We start from the raw sequence: 11,334 nt of genomic DNA, 5'->3' as shown, positions 1-11,334 counted from the left end.
GTGACGTATAATGGATATTGAAAAGTGACCTATAACGGATATTGAAAAGTGACGTATAATGGATATTGAAAAGTGAGGTATAATGGATATTGAAAAGTGACGTATAATGGATATTGAAAATTGAAGTAAAATGGATATATAATGGATATTGAAAAGTGAAGTATAATGGATATTGAAAAGTGACGTATAATGGATATTGAAAAGTGAGGTATAATGGATATTGAAAAGTGACGTATAATGGATATTGAAAAGTGAGGTATACCGCAGGAGTCTTACACTGAACAATTGGTTTTACTACTATTGCATTGCTTAGATTTTTGGATGAAACCGTCACCTCAGCTTTCAAGATATATGGATATTTTTTCCATCACAAGCAAAGCAAATAGTCAGGCTTTATGACAGTACCAATAACTCCGTATGCCCCACAATTGAGGTGCGCCTGATTCCACCGCGTCGTGACACGTACTATTATGTATTTTTTCTTCCTTTTTTTAACATCCAGAATTTGAATGTCAGCAAAATGTTTTTTTGAGCATGTGCAATCAGTACCACGGATTTTAATCAACTGCAATTAGAAATTGTTTTTTAAAATGTTGGGCTGAGAACATGTGAACAGCAGGCAGACGATATGAATGTTACATGCAGGTTGAGACTGGTATAAGTGAGGCAGCGTGCTGGAATCAGGCTCTCGTCAAAATAATGAAATTGAAGAAATTTTTCCGCAGGTTTGTGAATTTTTATCAAATTTTTGTTTTTTGGCTCAACACCTTTCTTGCCCATTAAAGAACTCATTTCTTTGTCGATTTTTCTGAAAAACATTGATTAAAGGCACAAAAATGTAAATTTCAATACCACAGGCTCTTAAGCTAAGGAAATAACTAATCTTTGGCGGCCATTTTCTCACTAATTTTACCTCTGAAAACAGGTGACCCCCGCCTCCTTCATTCGCAAATATCTCGACTTGTATTCAAGATAAATGGATACTTTATTCATCCAAATAAAGACAAGTGAACAAGCTTTAAGATGATACCAATAACTCTACATGCCCAAAAATTGACGAGAGCTTGATTCCACCACGCTGCCTCACAAATATTAATTTTACATGTATGTTGAGACTGGTATATATATGAAGAACACTGAATGCTTACACTTACAGATATTTCTGCTTTGTTTCTTGCAAAATTGTGTACATATGTTGCATGCTGTTTGCTGCTGCCAGTGGACCTTGACATTCAAGGGAAAGTTTTGTCGAGATAATAATGGCTTCTTCTATAAATATGTGTTTTGTATCACCAGACAGACTGGAGACTGGGTGTTTCTTGGTTAATATTATTGTTGGTGATTGATGATCAAGCCCTTTAAACAAATTGCGACTTTATTGTAAAGGCAACGATGCAGTATTGTGATGCTGGGAGTGTGCATATGACGTGCGTTAAGGGAAGCTACTGCCCTTTTTCTGTTTTCCTTATTTCTCGTCGTGGTGGCTCGGAGTGTACAATTAGAATGCCTGTATCATCCCACGTAGGTCGCAAGTTTTTACCTAAAGATCAGGGTTTCAAAGTCTTCCTGTGTCTTATCATTGAGAAACAAAATTAAACACTTTCTTTTAAAAAAACAACAACCCAAAGGTGAGCAAAGAGAACAAATCCCTCGACTAAAACTGGTTTGTTGAAAAGACACCCCCCCCCCGCAGCTTTGATTTGTTTTGTAATGACAAAAGGTAGTTCATGACAAAGCCACTAAGTAACGTGAGTGGATATGGTGCTTGGCATAGCGGGTGCTCTAGTGTGGTTTTCTTCTTCTTTCCTATTAGACATCTATCGTCCTTATCTCTCCTCCTTTTTTGTGGCTGTTACTCTCTTGCAACACTTCTAATCTTCGGCGCTTATGTAACCTTATTGGGTCACAAGTGCTGTTAACATAAAACTCTTTACTAAAACTAAAACTGCTTGCCATGACAAAGACGGTGCATCGTATCCAATGAACATTTTGATTTAAACCAGATTCTCAGTTTTCAAGTTGACCTGCATCTTTACCGGCCCCCACTTGCTTCCTAAGTGAGATGAGATGATATTTGTGAAGTGTGCTGACAAAATGAGTTACTTCTCGGATTTAAGCCATATGGAAATAGATACATCATGCTTATAGGTGAAGCTTTTACAATTTATAAGTATGAAATAATAAAAGGCGTATTAGATCTATAGTTAAAGAATATGGCATCAATAAAAATTCTGCAAATTTGACCCAAGTGTCAAGGAATCAATAAAAATTCTACAAATTTGACCCAAGTGTCAATTTTTCTTAAATATAATATCCGTTTATGGGTTGCGAGAAGTAACTCATTTTGTCAGCACGCCTCACATATGATACTTCCATGTTTTTGTTGTAGGCTACTCAGTGCTTTCTCAGAGCACTGTTGATTGCGTTGTCATGGTTACTGTGTGAATTATGTCCTCTGTCGCATTCTCTTTTGATAGCCGAGTTTGGCTTGTGTTCTATAAATAAAAGTTGTCCCAAAAGTCAGGGCACACAGTGGGGAATGTATGTTTTCCAGATATACTCACTGAATTTTCAACCAAGAAAAATGTATTTCATTGTTGGAATACAGTCGAAATTGTCCAAGAGGGTGTCTATTGCGGTGATAGACATGGGATTTTAAAACCCTTGCACTGCCTCACCGGGGAAGACTTAACATGTTCTTTGGTAAGATTGAAAAACAAGTGTAGCTTTGAAATAGTTAACTCCTATATTATTACGTTATTTTTTTCTCTCAATTTGATGGGGTTTTTGTTGGGTTTTTTGGTGGTTTTTTGTTTTTGTTTGTTCCTGGAGCTGTAAAAATGGCATATATATATAATGCTTCTGGACTGCTTGGTGTAAGATTCCGCCTTGTACCATATGGAAAAGTGATGTACGATGGATTCTTACCTGGAATAGTCAATGTAAAGTTGGACATTTCATTATTAAATGATGGCAGGTGCATCTAATGTTAGGCTCACTATTTACAGCGACAAAGTTAAAACAGCAGGATATGGGTGGGGGGGGGGGGGTGTTTAGTATAACTGGTTTTTGTTCCAACTATTTCAGAGAGTTGACGCTTTTGTGTTGCCACAGAGAGGAATAATCTTCATCATGGTGTGATTAAGTAGGTCTATTCCCTCATTTGATCAAAAACAAGATTAATTATACAGAATGCATCTCAAATGACTTTTTAAAAAAGAAATAAGAATAGAGGTCGAATCAGAATTGTAAAAAAATGTTTTAGTTTATCCATTCAAATAAACTTTTTTCTTTCTGATGCGACCAGCCCCTGGGGCGTACTGAAACCGTTTTTTGTTGTTGCTGGAGTTTCCTTCCTGGCTGTTTGTGGGTTCTAGTTCCCCACACGGTCACCTACCACGTGTGAAGGACTTATTGATAAAAAGGCCTATCTCATATATTTAGCTGGATGGACCCCTGAGTAGCGTTCATCTTGTTATGGAGAAAAGAGGTTATCTTAGTAGACTGGTGGTCCACTTAGTCCTTATGATATACATGGGTGGTTCTGAGGACATCAGGAATATGTCACCTCTGGGCCATTCCAAGTTTTTTTGTTTTTTTTTGTTGCTTTTCTGATAGCTGCGATCTTCCTGATCATTATGCACTTAATATTTTTCAGTTACGTTTTCTAGAAGATGAAATAGATGTATCGCTTTTTGAAGTAACAAGTTACAAAATGTGGAAAAGTAAGAACTGAGAAAAATGCATTCAAAGTTACACCACTGTTGCTTTTTAATATCTGAATGCAAATGGAAGATAAATTTAGGAAAGATATTTTAAAGTGATTTTTACAAGAAATAGCTCTTGAATTGGTCGCTTTTATGGACAAGCGGGCTAAACCAGATTTCGGGTGTTTCCAGAAATCTTGACCTGCACCAAAAGTGGGCTTTGCTCTACCTATAGGAGAAGTTTGGTTTCATTTGTGTGTATACATGTATTTGTTTGATTATAGAGAAAACTGCTTGACTTTCAAAGAAACTGAACAATGGGCAAAAACTGTACCTTCGATTTTCTCAAAACAGCATTTTTCGAGATAGCCGCCTTGTGCTTAAAAGCGACCAATTTACAGTTTGGAAATGTTTTGCCACAGTTTGTGGAAAAAATCTGCTGTGTTGTCATCAATAATGTTTCTACTAAATGTTCTTTTTATTCTGGGGGTTTTCTTTTTTTTTGTTTTTTGTTTTTTTAAATAGTAATAATAGCGTACAAATTGTTACTGAAATACTTCGCTGCTTTTTGGGGTAGTTGGAGGGTGCCACTGGCAGGTCCTACTTCTCTTTCCCTCTGTTATTTCAGTCAGTGGGGTAGTTGGAGGGTGCCACTGGTAGGTCCTACTTCTCTTTCCCTCTGTTATTTCAGTCAGTGGGGTAGTTGGAGGGTGCCACTGGTAGGTCCTACTTCTCTTTCCCTATGTTCCTTCGGTCTATCAGTACTTCTTCCCTGCACGTATGACCGTATGACCGTATGACCGTTGTGTCACTGTGCTTCTCTGTACGTACACAGAGTCGAGTGGATGGTTGGCAGGTGCTCTGGTGTTGTCTGTTCCTTTGTCTTTGTCTCTCCAGGCAGATGGTTGGAGGGCACCACTGATAGGTCCTACTTCTTAACTTTCACTCGATTGTTTCTGTCTGTATGTCTTTCTTTTTTACTAGCACTAACTGACCATTTTTGAATCAATATACTTCTCTTTACTCAAACAAACAAACAAACAAACAAATTGTCTCTCCCCCTTCTTTTCTTTGTATGTTACTCTCTAGTCACCCTCTAACCACCGGTACTTATGACTATATGATTTGTGTTGCAAGTGCTGTAAAAACTCTTCTTTCCTATCAAACACCTATCGTCCTTATCTCCCTTCCTTCTTTTTTTATGTTTGTTATTCTCTTGTAACACCTCTAATCTTCTGGTGCACATATGGCCTTATGCAGTTGCGAGCACGGTAAAACTTCTACCAAAACAAAAAACAACTCAACTCTAAAGACTCAACTCTAAACAAATGTCCTTTTTGTCTCTAAACAATGTCTTTTTTTGTGGGCTTGTTAGTTTGTGGAGTCTGCTTGTTTTGTGGCGGAGACCTTGGTGTGCTCTGACTGAAGGTTTCTCTTGTTATGATGAAGTGTGATGCAAGAAATGACATATTCAGGGCCTTTGTGAGTATTTAACGAAAACACGTTTGGTTGTTGTGAAATAACTGGAACATTTGTTTGCGTTTTCTTCCTTTCTTTGATAGTATTATGTGTTTGAGTGTGTTTGTGTCTGTGAGTGTGTTTGTGTCTGTGTGGTGGCGTCGGTGGCCTAGTGGTTAGGCTACCGGACTCGTAATCGTGACCTTGGGAAAGGCACTTTACACGAATTTTCCTCACTTCACCCAGGTGGAAATGGGTACCCGGCCATAGACAGCGAAAGATCTTGTCAGTATGTTAGTGTTTTAGCGCCTATAAATGGCCGCTTGCACTGTATGCTTCCCAGGAAGTTGAGGTTGTTTCAGAATGCTCTCAGGTCTGCTGGGGTAATAGTATAGATTGTGAAGCGCATAGAGCCTGCTGTTGAGCGGGAATTTGCGCTATACAAATACTATCTATTATTATCTATTATTATTATTATTTTGTGTCTATTTGTGTGCATGTGTGTGTGTGTAAGACTATCTAAGTGAGTGGTTGGCAGGTGCTCTGGTGCTGTTTGCACCTTCTTTCCTATCAAACAACTATCATTTTTATCTCTCCTCCTTCATTTTTTGTTAGTTACTCTCTTTTAAGCGCCCCTTATCTTCCTTACTTATGTAGCCTTATTTGTGTTGCAAGTGTCGTAAAACGCTTACTAAATCAAAATTTTAAATAAACCAAGACTATCTAACTTTCTAAGACATAGACGTCTACTTTTCCACAAACCCGTGTTGTAGTTAGGCTCCTTGCCATACTATGCAGACGATCAGATTTTTGTTGTTTGTTTTAGTAAGAGTTTTTCGGCACTTGCATCACAATAAGGTCATATAAAGAGCGGCAGACAAAGCAAAGCACCCACCTGCTCGCAGGTCTCTGACGCAAGCCGTCCGCTGCTCGCAAGCCTTCGATCAATCGAGCCCGCTCCAGCTCTACCTTACATGTACCCAAGGACACAACGTCGGACCGAGCTGAGTCTCGAACCCCCGAACCCGCAATCTCACGATTACGAGTCCAGTAACTACATGTGTACACTACTCCGTGATGGCTTTAGGGGCTTCACAATAAATAAATACAGTTTTGACAGTTGATCGAGTGGCTAGAGGGTGCTACTGGTATGTTCTACTTCTTTACTTTCCCCCTGCTCTTTCTGTGTACCTGTCTCACTATTTCCCAGACCTGTCTCACTATTTCCCAGACCTGTCTTACCATTTCCCAGACCTGTCTCACTATTTCCCAGACCTGTCTTACCATTTCCCAGACCTGTCTCACTATTTCCCAGACCTGTCTTACCATTTCCCAGACCTGTCTTACTATTTCCCAGACCTGTCTTATTATTTCCCAGACGTGTCTTACCATTTCCCAGACCTGTCTTACTATTTCCCAGCACTAAATGACCGTTCTTATGTTGATGGGCTTCTATTTAGTACTTTGGTTTTTTGTTTTTGTAAAGTGTTTTACGGCGCTCGCAACTGCATAAGGTCATTTGAGCGCGCGGGACACACCTAATATTTTCAGTTGGTAGGAAATTTTGAATTTTGCCCGGGTGGCGGCCGAAGCATACTCTTGTCGATTTTAGACCACCAAGGGATCTTTAACGTGCGCAACTTGCACACGGGCCCTCCTAGATTTTTGGCCCTTGTCCAAGAAGGCTAGGTGTAGATCTTTCCTACCAGAAGATCAGGGGTGTGGCAGAAAGACAGCCAAGGAGTAGCAGTAGAAAGGCTGCAGAAAGAGTCAGGAGCCCAGAGGAGGGGGCAAAGGTGAGGGGGTGGGGGCAGGAAGTGGAAATGAAAGCAGACAACAGAACATTGCTTGAGAGCAGGAAAGGAGGTGAAAGAAGACAATTTTAGAGAAGAAAATTTTTTGGTCGCTACCCGGATTCGAACCCTGGACCTTTGAATGAGAGGCCAACACCTTAACCTCTAGGCCACGAGAGCCCCCCTTTTTAGTACTGTTTACTCAATCAAACACAGACGAACAGAACATGTTTCATGTGTGCCAGCCCATTCATCGTACAACAGTCCTTTTGAATAGAGGACAAGATTGCCATGTAATGCACCCTGATAATACTATTACTATAATTACAATTACATGTGCACTAACAAAGTTTTCTGACTAAAGAACACTCGCACAGAATAACAACCACTGTGGCTGGTAATCACACGTCTTATTAATTGTTGGAAGAAGAATCAATCAAATTTGCTGGCAAAAGAAAATTAATTAAACATGTAGATCTTCGTAATTTAGACCATTTCTAAACACGGGCGCCTATAGTGCATAGACAGTGCGTAATCAAAATGTCACTCCCGAACTGTTTATCCTTGTTGCAAAAACCACTTTCTCATTTCAAACAACACTAGTACTAGTATCATCACCAGTCCGTACAAATAATGTCGCCAAAGACTTTTGGTTACAAAAGATATCATTCATAACTGCTTCAATCTTATCGTTGTTTTTTAAACCCAGTCCGTTTGACTTGGACGTCTGCCAGGTCTTGATTTTTTATCCACACTTTTTAATATGCTTTGAGTTTGAGATGACAAATGCATCATGTTGCAGGGCCCTGCAGAAATGTACGGCTGGGTGTCTTCTGTACAACCCTGCACCCACGTCTGTGGTGTAACTGCAAGGCTCTTCGCAGTGGCATGTAGACCGGAGTTCGATTTCCATGTGGGGAGTAAGACTGCCTCACCCGCTACCCAAGGGAGCCGGTGGCCTTCGGGGTTCCAAACATTTCGAACGGATAGGCTACCACACACACACACACACACACACACACACACACACACACACACACACACACACACACACACATACACACACATACACATACATATTACATACACACAGACACACACACTCATGCACACATACACACACACACACATACACACACATACACACACACACCAACACACACACACATTAACACACACACACACACACAACAACAACAACAGCAACAAGCGTCCAGAAAATATCGGCAGGGCAGCTTTACAATTGTGTGGCTCTGACTTTTTTAAAGGAACCGACGCGTCTCGTCTGCAGAGAATACCGGTAAAGATTGTTCGTTGATGGTTGGTGGGTGCTCTGGTATGGTTTGCTCTTTCTTTCCTTTCGAATATCGTCTCAAATATCTCCTCCTTGTCTTTTTAAGTTACTCTCTTCAAGTACAAGTAACATCTCTAATCTTCAGCACTTACACGTACCATAGTTATAGGCCCTATGACTATGACCCATAGTCTTGCAAGTGTCGCAAGACTTACTAAAACTAAAGATTTTTCGGTTAACTCATGTCTACGTGAAAACGGAAACGAAACGGGTGTTTACTTGTTACTATCATGTTACGTATACAAATGTATTTATCAGTCAGCGCTGCTGGTGTCGAGATCCACAAAAGTTTATCATTACATGTATAATATTTGGGTACGGCTTTCTTTCTTTCCTTTTTAAAAGCACCAGAGAGCTATCTCGAAGGGTCAGGTAGGCTAGGCCTACTTTCTATACCTGCTGTATGGTTCTAGCGACCATACGGTCTCTGACTCAGAACTCGTTGATTCGTCCCCGCTCTGTGACATATAATAGATCTAGATAGATATATATCTAAGGCTTCACGATTGGTTTGACAAGATAACGGTCAACTGAAATCTCTGTAGGTGGTTTGAGGGCGCCATTGGTAGGCCCTACTTTTTTTTCTTTTAACTTTCCCTCTGTTGTTTCTGTCCGTCTGTCTATCTTACTTTTTCCCAGCATTAAGTGACCACCATTGTGTAGATGTGCTTTTCTTTAATTTTAAAACTAACCAACAAACAATAAACGAACAAACAAACAAAGCTGTTCTAACCTGGTCACACATTATTATTTCTTTTTAATTCTTTGTGTTCTGCAAAAGTGTTTGTTTGTGGCCTACACTCTGGTCCAGGGTGAGAAAGGCAAAGATGATGATGATGATGATTCCGCTAACACAAGGCTCAGAATGGGTGCGATCGGCAGTCCCCACCACAAAACTCTATCTCAATAGACCAGCGCTTACAAACCTTGCCCACGAAATAGTATACTATATTGCGAAACGAATTCAGGGAAGTGGTTATTCAAATCTGTTTTTCGCAACCCAAGAATTACATTTAAACAAAGTTTTATGTATTTATTATCCTACTTTCGAGAAATATGACGTGAAACGTTTTGTTTTTCACTACAGGTTATGCTTTTTTGAAAGCAATTCTTTGAATATCTTATTACCGACTCAGAATATTACGATTTTGATACAGCAGACAGAACATTTGGTTTCTGGTTTCATGGTCTTATTAAGAACGACCAAAAATGTCAGAAAAATCTTTTCTAAGGAGGCAATTTGTGAGGCAGCGTGGTGGAATCAGGCTCTCGTCAAAATAATCAAAATTAAGAAACTTGCATTTTTCCGCAGGTTTGTGAATTTTTATCGAATTTTTGTTTTTTTGGCTCAACACCTTTCATGCCCATTAAAGAACTCATTTCTGTGTGAATTTTTCTGAAAAACGTTGATTAGAGGCACAAGAAATGTAAATTTTTAGTTACCACGGACTCTTCTTAAGCTAGGGAAATAACTAACCTTTGGCGGCCATTTTCAAAAATAATGTAATAATTGAAGGGGCTCAAATGGCGGGGGGCGGGGGGGGGGGGGGGGCAATTCCTTTGTAACCTTTAGGCTTAAAAGTTGACAAGTCGTTCCTCCAAACCTTTCTTTCAACCGTACAAAGGCCAGCCTTGATTTTCTTGGCGTGTGGGGTATGGCACTATCTCACTGGAACCAGGCATCTTCAGTATAACATCCTCTCTTCCCCAAACTTCTCCCAAACTTTCTCAGCACCGTGAGATATCCATCCTGTGTTCTAGTTTGCGTTTTTGCGTCCTTGTCCTGAAATCAAACCGGGCAGATCCCGCACCTGTAGCTGAACGCGTTTTACCCAGTTTTGGTTGAAATAAAAAAGTTAAAAACCCCCAACAAAACAACGTGATATTCCTCAAACACGTTGACTGATTTTCTCCGTCCTCTAGGTTGAATTGTATTTGTTCGAAGTTTTGTCGACATAAGCATAAGAGGTGACTTCCTCATTGCCCTGTGATTGGATTGTCCCTTTTCTATTATTAGACAGATTAAATGTGTTGCAACACAACGCTTTTATCTAAGTTTTATGTGTGTCAGCACTCCCTGATAGATATCTAAGTAGCCTTAGACCAGTTAGCTATGGCTTCAATCCTCTCAGGTGCGTGTCACGAAAACGCCATCAAAGATTGATAACGTTCACTTCAGACAAATACAAAATGTGTCATGACGCGGTGAAATCTGGCGCTCGTCAATTTTTGGGCTTGTGTGGTTACTGGTATCGTCATAAAGCTTGCTCATAGATCATTTGCCTTGCTTTCAATTTAAAAGATTCTCATTAATCTTAAAAACAGAGGAGGTGGGGGTCATCTTGTTTCATAGTAAAATAAACGAGTACAAGGCCACCAAAGTGTATTAACTTCAATAGATTGAGAGTCTTTGAAAACAGAAAATATACATATTTTGTGTCTTAAATCAATGCTTTTCAGTAAAAATTCCAATGGAAATGTTTTTTCTTTTCGACATAAAAGACACTGAACCAAAAAAATAACAACAATACAACAACAACAGCATCAACAACAATAATTCGATTTTTTTTAAATTGCCAAACTAGAGGGAAAATGCTGGTTTCTTCAGTTTCATTATTTTGACGAGCGCCTGATTTCACCGCGATGCCTAAACAATGTCAGACCAAGTTCGGTAGCACAGAGCAATAAGGTTACACACAACAACAGCTTTTCCTGCACGTGCCCTTCTTAAACGCGGGGGCGTCCGGTTAGCTCAGTCGGTACTACAGTTCGGATCGGGTGGCCATGAGTCATATCCTGGAGAAAATCAAAATTTTTTTCAGATTTAACGCCCCTGTCAACACAGGAAATTTAAGAGGCGGGATCACTTGCGTTCCTCTGACGATCACTTAGGTGATATCACTGGCGTTTATCTCCTATAGGACCAAGCCAAATGGCAGACAGCTTTAAAACTATCTTATTTATACATTTATTTATTTATTTATTCATTTATTTATTTATTTGGGAGGGGGGGGGGGGGGGC

The 11,334-nt window shown here is 39.8% G+C and overlaps 1 long non-coding RNA gene across 1 annotated transcript; it reads left to right on the top strand.

Annotated features, from left to right (window-relative positions):
• The first annotated feature begins 4,026 nt into the window (after window positions 1–4,026).
• LOC106013568 lies at window positions 4,027–5,240 on the top strand. The gene is made up of 2 exons (XR_001185379.2): window positions 4,027–4,304; window positions 4,431–5,240. It is a non-coding gene; the product is annotated as an uncharacterized LOC106013568 (long non-coding RNA).
• Window positions 5,241–11,334: the final 6,094 nt, after the last annotated feature.

The sequence above is a fragment of the Aplysia californica genome, unplaced genomic scaffold, assembly GCF_000002075.1.
Source record: "Aplysia californica isolate F4 #8 unplaced genomic scaffold, AplCal3.0 scaffold01010, whole genome shotgun sequence".
Taxonomy (NCBI): Eukaryota; Metazoa; Mollusca; class Gastropoda; order Aplysiida; family Aplysiidae; genus Aplysia; species Aplysia californica.
Note: the sequence above shows the minus strand (reverse complement) of the source record. Positions and strands in the feature narration are given on the sequence as shown.